Source organism: Pavona decussata, unplaced genomic scaffold, assembly GCF_977016875.1.
Source record: "Pavona decussata unplaced genomic scaffold, jaPavDecu1.1 SCAFFOLD_6, whole genome shotgun sequence".
Classification (NCBI taxonomy): domain Eukaryota; kingdom Metazoa; phylum Cnidaria; class Anthozoa; order Scleractinia; family Agariciidae; genus Pavona; species Pavona decussata.
Window position 1 is genome coordinate 5231409 of NW_028145430.1, and position 16876 is coordinate 5248284.

Sequence of the window (16876 nt, forward strand, 5' to 3'; positions counted from 1 at the left end):
GGGCTGTCATTAAGAGGCGGGGGCAGGGGATTTACCCCGGTTACCAAGAACGTGGCCCCCGGGTATTTTCATAGGAAAATAGAAGAAAAATAGAACCAAAAGAAATTCCTAGCTGTTTGATTCCCCGCCTACTTGTTGTATTTATCCAGCAACTTGACATCTTAGTGACAGCCCTGTTATTATTATTATTATTATTATTATTATTATTATTATTATTATTATTACATGAATTTTATACTGAGGGTTCAATTTCTGCTCTACCACATTTATCTTCAGTCCATTTGTAACCTCATATTACCTGTAATTCTTATATAGTGAGCATAGCACTAATCATATTTATCAATGACACATTGTCAAAACTGTGGGCAGTAGTTGTGGCTAAAAGAGGTTTTAGTAAATTTGCTTTTCTTCTCATGAAAGAAGTATAATTTACGGAGATGTGTTTCAATGAACTTCACTGCCACGACCTCGGGTCAATATTCCCTAGTATGGCCCTCGTGCTCGGTTAGTAAGAGGTTATTATTTTTTCATGAATTAACTTCTAAAATAACAATTATATTATTGTTCCTGACAGCATTGTCATTTAGTGATGGTGATGTCCGTCTTGTGCTTCCAAACGTAACCCACCCACTAGAAGGCCGCGTGGAAATATATCACCTTGGCAGTTGGGGAACTATCTGTGATGATTACTTTGGCATAGAAGAGGCTAATGTGGTTTGCCGTCAGCTTAGTTACAGCCTAGGAGCTCAGTACTGGTACCACAATGCTCATTTTGGAATGGGGAATGGCTCAATCTGGTTGGATGATGTGAATTGTGTTGGAAATGAAACTAAATTGATTAATTGCAACCATGGTGGTTGGAATAACCACAACTGTCATCATTATGAGGATGTGGGAGTGGTTTGCTTGAAGGAAGGTAGGCATTCATATTTAAAGGCCCATGTTCACCCAATAGGCATTGTGCAATGTTTATTATTGTTTACAAGCGCTTCTATTGTTAAGTCTTGCGATCTGATTGGTTTACGAGAATATTCCCGCTGGGATGAAAGTCCTGGGGTATTCAAAGTAAATCAGACTGGGCAAATTGGACTGGCTGATTTCGTTTCAGTCACTCTGCTTTATTTTAATCTCTGCACCAGTACAAGAAATATTTACTCCCCAAAGCGTTCAAGTCCTTTGTACTCCTTTGTGTAAAATTCTTGGCTAACGAAAGTCGAGGGTTTGGTTTGTTTTTCTGCGTTTGATCTTTTGAGCGATGTGGCGGAACAGTCAAACAGTTACAGCCGGCAGCCCTCAACATTAAATAATTTGTGTCCAAAGATTTTGATTTTATTGTTGTAGAAGATAACAGTAATGTTAAAGGGTCCTTTCAATTATTATTGAAGTTGACATGAAAAGAAATTAACAGTGCTGGACTGAAATGTTAGCTCAGTAAATATCGCTTTCAAAATTATAGCGCTGATCTGGTCTATCGTTATATCATGAAACTATTTCTTTAAAGAGGCATCATTGCTTTAAAGATAAAGCAATGATGCCTTGTTTGAATCTGCAGCTTATTAATAAGCAATTACAAGTGAGTATTTTAATTTATTTGCCTGTGCCAATAGGAAAAAACAAAGGACGCCACCTACTTGAAAACCATACAGTTTATTATATCTCTTCGCAACGCTGTTTACATGAATCGGGAGAATAAAATCGAATTGAGCTAATAAAACTTATGTGTTAAGGTCAGACATCCGTAGAAATCAGGAATATCGCTACAACAGATTATGCATGGAGACGACAAATCCTCCTGCTTAGACATTTGTTTCAGAACAAAAGCTATGCGAAGAGTCTCTGAGACGAATATATTCCTCAGGAATAGACTGTTCTTGAAAATATCCACAGAAATGAAGCGAGAGGATATTATTGCGGGCTCAAGAAGGGACCGTAACCCTATTTTGCACGTAAGATCTTGATTTGTTCTGCCAAAATTGATCGATAAATCCTTGTAAACCAATCAGAATCCATTTCCACTTTCACAAGAATATTTTAAAAGATGGCCGCCGCGTCGGCCAGTTTACTCGATTTTCACAGCCAAAGTTTTGCATCATTGGAGTGTTAACGTACATTTAAAAGGTTGAAAATGGAAAGTAACAGTTTTTTAAAACTCAATTCTCGCAATGATGTCAAAAGAAGAGCAGCAAGCGCTAAAAACTTGGTTCGACGAACTTCATTTGAGATGCGATATGAACCCACGTCACAGTGGAGTTGTAGATGATAACATCTACCATGTTCTTTTCACCTGAATACCCTACAAATATGGCAAATATAGGACTTTGGTTGGGTGTTTGCCTCACAATTTCCTCACATGAGTACTCCACAGATTTCGCTATGGGACTCAACATGTGCGACAGTAATATCACTGGATTCCAAAGCGCAAGTGTTTACATACTTGTACCTACAATTTTGCCACAAAATAAGATATATAGACATTCTTTTGCATTTTGGAGGCTCTATTTAAGCAGTGCTGGCATGTTTGGCTTTATAAATTCGATTCAGAGCAGCCTTCCAATCGATCGACTCTTGCACTGGAGCATGTGAACAAGATTGACCCAAGATTGCCGCTTTTTCCCTGAGTAACACGATCGCTTCTGAAATATCTTCGCTGCGTAAGATTTTACTTGATTGTACTTGAATCTTTTGAATGAAAACTTCGGAAAAAGCATTTCCTTATTTAAAAACATACAACGTTTACGGTAGAATTCGGCAAGGAACCGGGGAAACTTCAACGTGTCCGTTCGCTTGGCTTTGAGCAGCCTTTGAAAGCCGCCGCGAATGTTTACATCTTCGGCGAAGCGTTACAAATTTGCATAAATATTATCAAGATCATCTCAAAAGGCAATGTCACATTTTCTTCATTTTCTATCTACTATTTTTAAATTGTAACCGCGTCTTCCTCTGACAGATGACTGGAATACCTGTCCACTAAACCCAGTAATAAACAGTACAAAGCGAAACTAAAAGATTGCAACTTTTTCGGCCGCTGTTTCACAAGCTGAGAATGGAAACGCGCGATCGCTACCAGTACGCTGCACGTGATTATGCTTGATTGTACTTTAGTCTTTTGAATCAACTTCGAAAACAGCGTTTCCTTGATTAAAAAACGCACAATAGTTTTGGGAGTAATCGGATGTTTACAACCCATCGAATCTTGCATGTAAATGACAACAAACCCTAAGATTGCGCAGTACACTATACAGACTGGCTTCAACAGAGCCATGCAAGTTTTTTTAATCTAACTACCCAATGCGATGGCCAATCAATTTCAATGCTCAACAAAAGTTTTACTGAAAATTCCTTGACTCAAAAGTGTTCTAGCCTGCTTTTCCTAACCATTGGTTAGTTTAATGACACGAAAAATAGGGATATTCCAGAAAATGAGCTCGATGAATGTGAATTGCTTTACTATTTGGTGCTCGCTGGTGATTTTCTGAATTTTCGACTGTGCAAAATTCAGCTCGGCACGCAATGCCTCTTGGGTAAACATGGGCCTTTAACTAATTATTTGAAGTTCTGTTTAAATGTGTGGTTCCAGAAAATATCCATACCCCCCCACCCCCCCCCCCCCCCAAGACCATTGGAAATTCCGAGGTGGAGGGGGGTTAAAGGGCAGTAATTTCCAAGGGGTAGGGGGGTCACGAACCATGTACAAAACATTGAAAGCAACATGCATTCGATCTGAAGCACAAAAACATATTTACGTACGTTGTTTTGAAACAAAAGCAGCGAAAACAATGTATCATTCTGGAAAAAATCATTTTTGTAGAAGTGTTGTCTGGTTAATCCTTCTGATAAGCGAAAGTAACGGCGGTGTGACAGGTATTTTTCTTTGAAGTTCGACTTCGCGGCGTGATCAGTCAGCCTCATATCATGCCGAACATGGCTGTGACTTCACAATCGTTTGAAAATTGAGTTTTGAATTAAATAAAAGCCCTCTTTACTCGTATTGTAGCACCAAATGGGTTAGATTAAAAGGTTTCTGAACAAAGCGACTTTTTTGATGAGCATGGCCTCTCGCATTTCCACAGGCTAGTTTGTGGTTGAAATCTATTTCTGACACGGCGAAATGTACAACGGGCGTGCAGCACTTATTTATTTTATTTCCCACGGAAAATTATTTTTCCGCGGCCACAAAACATGTCATCTCTTCAATGCAATCTTTCACAAAAAAGATTTCTGGAAGAAAGAGAAAAGATTCTGCAGAGATATTTCCATCCAGTGAATATTGATGTACATTGCAGTCGAAATTTGATCCGCCACTGAATCAAATGCACAACTTTTTCGATGTACGCAAATTTTGTTCAAGATTGAATCCCATGGGACGTGAAACACCAACGTTTATTTGATGAAAACGTGACATAAAACATTAAAAACACAAACTTTTTTTCTTTCTCGAATTCATTTCATTCACGAACTCAGTACAGAGATAACTATTTGTATTAAGTGCCGAGACATGAATCCAATTGCCACGGACTAACTAATTTTGAGGTTTTGAAGGGAGAACCTTTTGAAACTGTTCTCAAAGGCGGCTTATAATTCTTGTGCATGCAGCCAGTTTTTGACTGGGTTTTCAAAGTTCTTCAAATTCTACTTGATAAATAAAAAACCCAGCATTGGTTGAATGGTTTCTTCGCGGTAAATTAGCAAACGTTTTTCTGCAGAGGTCATTACGAAAATGGAATTTGCAAGGCCGTCGTAATTTTAGATGAAAAAGAAAAGTTGTAACGTGATAGAGATAATTTCTTAAGCATTCGAGAAAGTTATAAACGTAAACTACGCAACAACAAAGAATACAACTGTGTTTTTTGACGAAAAAAAATCGACCATTTTAGAGTTCTATCTAATTTTTTCCGGATATAATTAATATATTATAAGATAAGCAAAAGGATAAACAAGTAATTAGCGCAGTGTTGTAAATAGCTGAAGTAGAGTCGTCAACGTTGCTTCAATAATAAAAAAATTGATCGTAATAGTGTGAGTAGTCAATTTTCTTAGCCTAAATGGATTTTGAACTTCCAAGGGGTTCATGGAAGAGGGTTTTAAAAACCGGGAAATTCCGGAGGGGTGGGGGTCATCATAAACCCTCTGGAACGGAAATTCCAAGGGGGTGGAGGGGTTGAAATAAAAATGTCTTCCGTGGGAGGGGTATGGATATTTTTTGGAACCACACAATGGGAGTCACTGTACTATTACTGCCCCCCCCCCCCCTCCCCCATCCCCGATTGCTTTATGAGGAGAAGGGGAAATGGAATTACCTGGAGATAAACATCTCAGAGATTAGAACCAACAACAAACTCTCTCACCACTACACTATCCATACCCTCCCAAATTCCATAACTTGTAGTCTTAAAAGCCTTAGCCTTGCATTTGTCTCTTATACTTGTGAATTGTTCGTGGCTAGTTTGTCTCTTATGTGAAAATTGCAAACTTAAGACAACCGAAACACTAGTCCTAGTTACTATTATTTGTGTCATAAGTGCTAGCAACACAACATTCATTTGTAACCTTTGCTGCAATTTCCACAATAATCACCCATGACGTGCTCTAGTCTGGCCTCGTAGCTGACAGTACACTGTAGGTAGAGCAACAGTTGATCAACTCCAGAGATCATTGGTTAACTTTACCCTCCAAGGTCAAACAAATTTTTTCTTTTCCTCGTGTGGTCTCCCATTTTCTTACTCATGGCTGGCACTCAGTGGGAAAACACTTTAACATATGCTGCAGACTCAATTCTCTAATCCATCATTTGTGACTAAATTTGCGACCTTGAAAAACTACTCCTGCCCAAATGTGCATGTTTGAATATGGTAGCAATCCTTGTGCTTCCAAATTTTGTTGTTGTGTTTTATGGCAGTGTTGCTTTAATTTATAATTAGTATGTTAAATTTACCATGAATTATATGCCCAGTGCAGTTTTTAATAAGTTCCATGTTTAGATTTTTACTTCATGTAAGCATAAGCAATGATAGATCTTACTTAGTGTGCTAATTGCTGCTGTTGTACAATGTAGGAATATATTCAACTCCGGGAACCTGTGACTTTGAGAAAGGGCATGGAATGTGCGGCTATCAAAGAGTTACTGAAAACAGCAATTTCAACTGGGCCTTTGGAAGCAGAAAAACTGGATATAACCAATGGCCAAAAACAGATCACACCACAGCTAGATTAAGAGGAAAAGGTAGAGTGGTAATCAAATAATCAAGACATAAGTTTGGTACAACGATTATACATGAAGTACTTATTAAATAAACTGAGGGTTGATAGATTAGAACTGCATAGCTTTAAAAACATTACCGCCAAGGTCAAAGATTTTTCTTAATTTGCCATGTTTGGTCTCTCATTTCATTACTTGGGCTAATGTTCAGTGGGTAATTTGTGTGTTCACTTTAAAGCACTACAACATACACTGTAGAGTAAATTCTCTGATCCATCATTTGTGTTATTAGTGCTAGCGACACCACATTCATTGTATCCTTCACATGTTAAATTCTCCCATCTGGCAGGCCAGCTCACAGCTCAGTCAGTAGAGCAGCAGTGATCAAATGCGGAAGTCAGGGGTTTGGTTCCTAACAACATCTAGATTTTTTATTTTCTTTGTGCAGTCTCTCATGTCCCTACTATAGGGCTAACTGTCAGTGGGGAATTCATTTGTTCACTTATCACTGCAACATACACTACAGAATTGATCCATCATTTGTGTCATTAGTGCTGGCGGCACAACACAGAATTTGTTAACTACATGTAGTTCATTTGCTTTACCTGGTGTAATGCTGTAGGTTGTCCTAGAGCAGCACTTTTTTTCATTTTCCTCCCAGCTTCTTTCTCCAGGAGGAAATGGTAAAGCTTTCCTGAGTCACAAGAGTATGTTCTTTTAGACAGTATAAAATAAAATTCTTTGTTATTTATTAACGTATCATTTTGCCACTTTCCATTAATAATTATACCAACATCCACCATCTCAAATTTAATGTGCAAAGCCCTGGGATCAAGGCAGTACAGGAATGCTTTTAAAGGGCCTTGTTTTAAGGTATCCTTGAGGCTTGAAGTCGTCTTGTTGTTTAGAGCATTGTGATACATTATGATTAACCACCACATTCAGTATTTTTACTCCATAGTTGGCATTCCTCCAAAACACTTAATATTATCTGTAGCAGCTGCCATGTTACATGTGACATGTTATTGTCATGGGAGACCTGTTTTCAGCAACATTATCATAAGTGACTATTTTTGCCTTGAAATTGGATATTTCATCCGAAAATAAGCTCTGGTTCTGATGTGAGAAACTTTGCTCTGTATTTTGTTTTCAGGGCTCAAAATAATTCATAAGACATCATAAGTTTGAGCTTGGTTAGAAAATTTTCATGCTTAACATTTTAATTTTTGAGAAGGATGTATTTTCAGTAAGTGACACAGACATAGTCAGAAAAAAATCTGAGTTCTCGAGTCAAACCTAAGACCTTCCGATTACTAGTTCGGATGCTCTACCACTGAGCTACAGGAGACTTATGGGAACTAGGCCATTAAACTAGGTTGTATTCATTAAATTATAATTTTTGTTTCCATAAAACTGAAAGAAATTACAAGTTACATATTACAGAACAGTTTACTTGTAGATGATTAGGCTTCTGACTGGCATTTGCAACTCCTTAGCTCTGTCAGTGCCGTATTGGAAAGTGGCATGCAAAACGAGAACCTTGTTTATCTATAAGACCCATCCAGGCTGTGTACAAAGAATTGGACCACCATCTAGGCAAACTGCAAATTAAACGGCTTTCAGTGCTTGCAATATGAAAGTTACAACTTGTATTCATTACTTGGTGTGTACTATTAAATCAATAAATGTACAGATACTGTTTGTGCTGATCATTAAGAGCCGTCCTCTGTAAATATTGACTATCGTCGTTTGGACGAGGAAAAATGAAATCCCTCAAACTTTCTCAGAAGAATGGTCTACATAAGTGATTCACATAAATATAACTTTCAGCTCAGTTCGATACGTATTTTAGCTGTAGTGCGACCCTCTTGGTTTTACCGCTCTGAGAGGGCTTTCAGCGGCCATTTTAGGCCACACTTTTAAGAATTTGCCTTACAAAGAAAGCGTTACAAATCCGAACAAAATCTCATTATTCGAGACAAGCAAATGTTTGTTGTTGTGTTGAGAAGCTTTTTTGGGAATAATTTTGATCGAAATCTGATTTTTTTACAAAATTTTTAATTTCTTCCCTATTGAACTACTCTTCAAGTGCCAAAAAAATGGCCGAGTTTAAAGGAAAATATCGCTAAAGATACATCAGTTGGCATCCTAAAACAGCATCCCGGTTAAAGAACAATGTCTTGTCTGTACGAATATGCAATAAAATTTTTGGGCACTTAAAAAGAGAAAATTATAGAAGAAGAAGTTTTAACTGTACTTTTGTCAACAAACACCGCCTTCGTAATTAGCATAACAACATGAAAATAATGATTTACTAAGAAAATAATGATAAATTCCACTTACCTCGTGAAATATCGAGAACTGGATATTTCAAAATATATCAATTTATAGTTTCAGTCGGATACAGCCGCATTTTCGATGATTTGTTGTGCGAAATCACTGTAATACACCGCAGCCGTTAAACTGAGTTGAATTCTTCAAAGTCTGTCAGGACAACCATCGGCCGAAAAATTGCCTTCCACCCCATAAGCTGCCGTGTTCAAGGTGTCAAATATTTCTTTGTTATCCTTAATGACCAAAACTTCTTTCAGCAACCATTTAAATCCTGCTTTTAACTGGAGATTCTCGTCAAGAAATCGTTTATGTTCGGTTGACCTTCCGCCGCGATTAAGCAATGAGATTGCGTTACAGAAACACGCGCACATCCAGACGGGTTGGGGTGGGGGTGGGGAGGAAACAAAAATGGAACAGCTCCTTAATTAATAAAAAGGGGGCCTTTCAAGATTACTGTAAAAGCTATTTTATGCATTTCGGGTACTATATGAATTTTTTTCGGATACAATGTAATTTCATTTTATATAAATATACACACCTTTTTTTTCATTTTTCCTTTATTTTTATTATTTTTTTTTTCGTGTTCCGGGATGTTCCGGAATGTTTCATGTTCCGGTTTTATCGACGGCCCTTAATGCACACGTGTATGTCCCCATCTTCAATATCCATTGAATACGCTATCACTTTAATAAAAAAAATGAAATGAATGCATTAGTACAAATTGTATACACTGTATGGGCGCCAATGAAATTAGCACTTTCCCACGTTCTCCTGGCGCGTGATTAATTTATGCCGCAGACCAAATTTCATAAGGAAGAAAATTTGATAAGGAAGAATTTATGAGATTCAAATACGTGTTTTTCAAAAGCATTAGTTTAGAGAGTACGATCTAATGGGAGAGTTTGCTTCTTACTAAGTTACATGCTTTTCACTCTGCAAATGCTTCTATTTTTAGCGTCTTCGTGTGAAAAAGTGTAATGAAGTGTAATTGCAGGTGATAGCTTGTGATCCGAAATGGCATGGAAACCAGGTTGTGAATTTTGTGGGGGAGTTCAAAATAAATGTATTCGCTTCAAGGAATGAATACTTATGATTTGTACTTTGGTGTTTCTTAAGAAAAAACTAGTAAAATAAATATCAAAATACTCATACTATACCTCCCGTACGAAAATGTTGGGCCTAACATTAACGTAACTTAGGCCTGAATTTTTAACCTAACAAAAGCCTAAATTTTTGTGGAATAACCTTAACCTTTTTAAGCGTCGTGTAAGGCTAAAAACAGGACCTTAACTTTTTAAGGCCTCGAGCCTGATTTTTGTAAGGCCTTCCCAGACTGCATTGCGGATGGAAGAATTACTCAAAAATGATTATGTTTTAAGGTTTACAGTTCAAAAAATGTAAGGCTTAAAAATTAATTCGCAAGGCTTGAAATTGTAAGGCTTAAAATCGTAAAAAAGCATTGCTGATGGGCTAAATATCATCATGACTTCGTAACCTTCACACGGCTAATGTCGATAATAAGCAAATTATAGTAGTTGACACTTGAGCTACATTATTAAAACACAGCAGTCCGCAGTAAAGTTGTTTCGCAGTACATAAGTTTAGTTATTTTTATGTGTACAGAATAAATTGGAACACCACACGGCGCAGTCTGTTGCGCAGTGGAATAAGCTAAAATAGTATACATTTTGACAAGTTGAGAACCACAAAGGTTAACGTGAACTAATTTATGGTTCAGAAGCTAGGATGCTAACCGGGAATCACTTTGACGACCTAAAATCGTAGTTATAATATTATGTGATCGTGTTGCTCACCTCAATGATTGGAATGTTCTTCGATATTCTTTCCCTAATGTGGAAACGTGGACTAAAATACAACTTGCAAGAGTCATTTTGTTGTACAGCAGACCAAAGAAGCCCTCAGAGCTCTCGATCAGAGTACATTTATCGCGGCGAACTTCAAACGCAGTCGGAGACAATCCGAAGGAACAGGTGTTGTTTACAAAACGGCCGGATGCAGATCTTCGCTTCAGAAAAACAAAACATAAAAACTGTTTCCCAAGCTGAGAAGATACCTCGCATTGAAAATGTTCCCGCTCTTCTAAGTCAAATTACCAACGGTCGAGTTTATTTTCAGGACAATTTTTGTAATGCGATCAGGTAAAGGTAATTCGAAACAGGTTCATGACCTTTGGCCAATTCTCGGTTTTCACGTGACGTCACCAAATTTTCGAATTCAAAACTGGGAGGCCTACAAAATTTTTACCTTCATTCAAGGAAAGATTACCTAAAAATATGTCTGTTCACAATTTCTTAGCTCGATGTCGTGCTTACTTTTGAAAATAGAACAGTTTCAATTTCCGAGTTTCCATCGTGCGTGACATAAGGAAGACGGCCGTGACAGAGCTTTTCCGCATCTCAAAAATGACTCTTCGGGTTATTTTCAGCATTCTAAACAATTTGAGTTTGAGGAGAAATATTAATCTAAACATTCAAAAATTCACAAGGGCAAACAAACCTCTTTTCTGACAAAAGTGAACTCCAGATGTTTTTTCGTATTTCCGGCCGCCATGTTTGTGCCCCTCAGAGGGACACAAACATGGCGTCTCCATACTAAGCTCTATAAATTGATGTGGAACATTTTGTCAAATAACTCGAGTACGGAATGCCGCACAGACCTGACACTTGGACAGATGCCTTATTTATTTATCCTCTATACCATGTCAATTTCTTGACTTCATTCATGGAATGGTTTCGATTTTTTTTTTCAATGGCGTGACAGTGAAAACCGAGAATAAGATTAAACCCGCAGATGTCTCAAGAGACCTTTTAGACAAAATTCCGACACGCACGCGACTGTCAGGGAATTGGGAGAAAAGGCGCCATACATTTCTCGAAACTTAAGTTAGAATCGTATCTTGGAAATATTTTTCAGTGCTTCGTCGCGAACATTCAAAAAAGCAGCTTGATTTTTCACCTCGGATGGAGTAAGTGAAATGAATCAAGCATAGAAGGCAACATATGCTACAAAATATCAGGATTGAATTTGATCGTCTAAATAATGTTCATTTTTAGTCGATTAACAAGTTGCGATAAAAGGTTGTACAGGACTGATGAACGGAGAAAAAAAAACACGTATATATTGCAGATTAAAGTGCTACTATGACGAAATTCGCGTCTTTCTAATCTGAGCCATTTTGAAACATTAACAAGTAGTCTGTACGCGAAGAAGAATGCTGTTTACTATTTTCAAATATCTCTTTTTGTTCCGGAGATATTCAAGTTTTTATAATATGCAAATTAGCCAACTGATGACGTCATAAACTCAACCGAATTTTGATCAAATATTATGAAAAAAGATATCTCAGCCAATTTGTATCAGAAATGCTTGATTATTTGCAGTTACATGGTTCCAGGTGCGCTTCATAATATGAGCTTATCCGTTTTGTTACCATAGCAACATACTGGGTTCCAGTCTTCCCTGATACTTAAGGCTTTGCTGGCCACCTTTGGCGTTCTATTTTGATATTTGCCAATGGTGCCTCATCTGCATGATCCAGCAAGCGTATAAATATGTTAGGTCGAGTTTGTGGCCTTGTTAAATGTTTTTCAAGCTGAAAATCACTAAAATATTGAAATCAGGTTGGAGGGGACTGGAAAAGAGTGAGTTGCCATGGGAACCGAATTTTTTATAGCCGTAGGTGTATTGCCTTTAGAACTATTAGCCTGCCAGGTTACAATGGCCTCTGCTGTAAATTGACTAAGAAAGCTCTATTTATATACTTGATGTTATATTGAGTTGAGAATATGACGTCATCAGTCATCTCATTCACATATTTTACACATTTTTCAAACTTAAATATCTCCGGAACCAATGCAGATATTTAGAAACCGTAAGCGGCGTTTTTAATCTTTCCTAGAATTCTATCTGATAAGCCTTAAAATTCAAGAGGTAAAAATTTGATCATGGTAGCACTTTAAGCTTTTGATGCACAAAAAAGGGAACCATGAAACCTGTGTTAAAGACTGAACGACACGCAGTAAAGAAAGATTCAATAATGTCGCGAGTTTAGTGCGGTTAAGTGTGCCCGGCTAAAATGATTATGACTGTGAGTTTTACGTGAGTTTTCTACTTCGCGATTTAGGTTCTGTAAGGTTACTGTTAGGCTAGATAATTTGGTTAGTCACAGTTATTTATATACGCTAAATACATGTTAGGCTTTGTTGGGTAAATAATAAGGTTACGAAAACACTGGGCTGTCGACCAGAAAAAAATTGCGCGTTGTCAGGCTGCCGTTTAGTCTAATTCTAAACCTAACAAAACCTTATTATTTTGGGGTTTTAATCAATTAACCTAACAAATTCAGTGTTAGGCTTTTGTTAGTTTTGTGTAAGGTCTCGGTTCACTAAATCAGGCTGAGATCAGGCCTAAATATGGCTTTGTTAGGCCAGACATTTTCGTACGGGCTGCCCTTGCTAGGAGCAATTGTGCCTCGGTTTTTAAAGAGGCGTCCCAAACGTGCAGTGCTTTTAAATGGATGCTCACGTCCCCTCGGCAGTCACTCAGTAGGACACACTGCACATTTTTATCGTTTTGGGTACTGGATCCGCAGGTCCTCCAACATATGACGAGTAGCCACAGGTGGCCATGACCAGGAATTCTCCACGTACCAATTAAAAGTGCGGCTACTAAGCCATTCGCTTTACGCGTGTCACGAAAAGAATGTACGTATTAATACTGGAAACAATACGTTTTTATTGACACATTATATTTCTATGGTTCTCTTTTGCGACCCAAACGACTTAAAATATTAAACACGAAATAAAATGAAAAGTAGCCACACCTATGAAATTTAATTTGATGTAGTCATTAATATATAAATCTACTTAACGATTGGCTTTGCGTTTCCGCAGGGCAATTTGATCACAGTGAGAGAGGGGGAAAAAACATGAAACTAATTGTCGACGAAAGTCCCAGAAGTCAATTTTTGCCCGTAGATCTACCACAAAATATTTGAACTCGCTGGAAAAGGTACCCATCTAAATAAGAGACCATGACTTTACAGAGGTTACATTGTACTTCCTACTACGCCAGAAAGCAGAAAAAATATATAACCTACACAAATTTCTCAACGTTACCCAAAGTCACTAGTCATGTTCCATTATTCCGAAAAAGGTGTTTAATTTATAGCCCCGAATAGGCGAAGAATAGCTAACGCTTTCGCAGCATCTTACAAGCTAAGGTCCGTGACATCTTTATTTCCTCCCCACCTCTACCCCACCCCCACCCCAACCCGTCTGGATGTGCACCCGTTTCTGTAACACAATCTCATTGTTTAATCACGGCGGAAGGTCAACGGAACATAAACGATTTCTTGACGAGAATCTCCAGTTAAAAGCAGGATTTAAATGGTTGCTGAAAGAAGTTTTGGTCATTAAGGATAACAAAGAAATATTTGGCACCTTGCACACGGCAGCTTATGGGGCGGAAGGCAATTTTTCGGCCGATGATTGACCTGACGGACTTTGAAGAATTCAACTCAGTTTAACGGCTGTGGTGTATTACGGAGATTTCGCACAACAAATCATCGAAAATGCGGCTGTATCCGACTGAAACTATAAATTGATATATTTTGAAATATCCAGTTCTCGATATTTCACGAGGTAAGTGGAATTTATCATTATTTTCTTAGTAAATCGTTATTTTCATGTTGTTATGCTAATTACGAAGGCGGTGTTTGTTGACAAAAGTACAGTTAAAACTTCTTCTTCTATAATTTTCTCTTTTTAAGTGCCCAAAAATTTTATTGCATATTCGTACAGACAAGACGTTGCTCTTTAACCGGGATGCTGTTTTAGGATGCCAACTACTGTATCTTAAGCGATATTTTCCTTTAGACTCGGCCATTTTTTTGGCACTTGAAGAGTAGTTCAATAGGGAAGAAATTAAAAATTTTGTAAAAAATCAGGTTTCGATCAAATTCCCAAAAAAGCTTCTCAACACAACAACAAACATTTGCTTGTCTCGAATAATGAGATTTTGTTCGGATTTGTAACGCTTTCTTTGTAAGGCAAATTCTTAAAAGTGTGGCCTAAAATGGCCGCTGAAAGCCCTCTCAGAGCGGTAAAACCAAGATGGTCGCACTACAGCTAAAATACGAATCGAACTGAGCTGAAAGTTATATTTATGTGAATCACTTATGTAGACCATTCTTCTGAGAAAGTTTGAGGGATTTCATTTTTTCTCGTCCAAACGACGATAGTCAATATTTACAGAGGACGGCTCTTAAATAAATGTAAATGATGAACTGATTCTACAAAACATTTCAATGATTTACATGTACTATTGATTACACTTTCCTTCATATACACCTATTTAGAGGAGGTCTGCTAGTAGTCAAGTTTGAAGACTTTGTACCTGACTTAGAAAAAGTTCTCCAGAATTTCGGAAAACTTACTGTTTTAAAAAGGATATATTAAAGTACATGTAAATGTGGATTATACAGATTTCAAGCAATCATTGTTGTTTATTTACACTTAGTAAGGTTTTATATCATACTAGAAAGCCAATAGAAACTTCAGCTTTCTTAAATTTGGTACATTTGAGGATCAGTTGAAGAAGCAATGCCAACTGTGATGTAAAGTGAATTTCTGATTTATAATTTAGCCGTTGTAGTGAATCTTGCTCGGCCCCTGTGTACTGTTGTTATTGTGAAAAGAACGTGATTTGACGGTTGCTAATTCGAACTTTAATGTATGCACACTGACATTACTTCTCAGGAATATTTAATTAAGCTTCCCATTGGTGATAGTGAATTTTCTTTTGTTATTGAAACTATTGTATTTTCATTTGAATTTAAGTTTAAATAGCTTATGCTGTTGTATTCTTTTAGTGTGTAACTGTAACCCTCGGTGATAAACGAAAAGGGTTGTTTAGCGTTGCGAAAGCTTATACGTACCACGCTCCAAATACATCCAGTTGCTGAAAACAAAAGTAGTAAACCTAGTAATTTATCAATTTGATCAAATTTTTTCAAGGGCTTTTATTGTTGTCAGCTTTGTATCTTGCTTCATTTAGGTAGCATTTTTTGAAGGAAGGGTAACTACTCAAAATTGTAAAGTGAGAGTTGTTTGAACAATAACTGTTTTGAGCCCTGGTTTTTGATCAACAGGCTTATTAAAACAAGGAATCAGGTTACTTACTACTTTTTCTCAAAGCTCAAGCAACAAACCAACATGAAAGACATGTCATACTGATTTGACTAATTTATTTAATTGTTTCAGTTCAAATGCGCAACAGTATTATCAGTATTGCTTCACTTGTGTAAATTGGTTAAGGACAGTGAACTAATTTGCTACTGGGCATACATTCTGCGCATTTCAAGTAGTTTGAGACACTCTGCAGGTTTCTTAACAGCGGTGCCTGCAAAAACAGCAGTATTTTTGTGCTGTTCACAACGAAACATGAAAAGCAGATCTTGACGAAGGTAAATGGAACCCAAGAAGAAAATTATTGGATAATTAATAAGCTTCAATTTGGGGAAAAATGCCATACATTGTTTGGTAATTGTGAAGAACAGCTCAGTCCACCGGCTGTCCTCCAACTGTCAGTCGTCTGTTGAGCGACAGTTGGCCGACAGTCAACCAACAGTTGACCGACTATTGGCCGACTGTTAACAGACAAACACCCGGCAGTTTTAGTCAAAATTGTTGGCTGACAGTCGGCCGACAAACCTTCTTTGGAGCAATTTCAGTTTCAAGGCAAGGTAGTGACACGTTTCTTATCTCAATGCAACAAAGTTCTCATCATTTATCTTAACTGTACTCTAAATTTTGTTGTGTTCTTTTTACTAGGTTTTTATATGACCACTTTCAAGAAATCTTGGGTGGATGTTATGCAAGGACAAGTAGCTCGTCTTCAAAGTCCTACTATTTCCTCTGCCGCCTGTCTTGAGTTCTACTATTTCATGGGTGGAACTACAGTTGGAGAGCTGCTCGTTTACTTAAAGACTACAGGGAAAGAAAAGTTGGTTTGGCAGTTGATTGGTGACCAAGGATATGACTGGAAGAAAGGAGTTATTCCTATTGACAGCAAAAATAGAAACTTCAAAGTGAGTATACACAGTAGATTATAGTTCTTTATCTTTGACACAAATGTTACTGAAAAATTATGTGTACCCTGCATTCATTAAATTTAATGTCAAGTGGTTTCTAGTATTTTGTATTTGTATTTTTTATTCACTCCACATGATCATATTACAAAAGGTTGAAGTGCGTGAGAAAGGAGTGGAGAAGGGTATAATATAGACAGCTAATTGTATGCCTTTTACAGTGCAACAAACTCAAC

General features: G+C 37.5%; 1 pseudogene across 1 annotated transcript in view; it reads left to right on the top strand.

The window, feature by feature from the left end:
* LOC146489349 (scavenger receptor cysteine-rich type 1 protein M130-like) overlaps positions 1–16876 on the top strand; it is an 84504-nt pseudogene that overhangs the window by 9456 nt on the left and 58172 nt on the right. Inside the window, exons 3-5 of the transcript XR_014864422.1 lie at positions 575–916; positions 6053–6220; positions 16384–16640. The product of XR_014864422.1 is annotated as a scavenger receptor cysteine-rich type 1 protein M130-like (transcript). The remainder of the gene's footprint in view (positions 1–574; positions 917–6052; positions 6221–16383; positions 16641–16876) is intronic.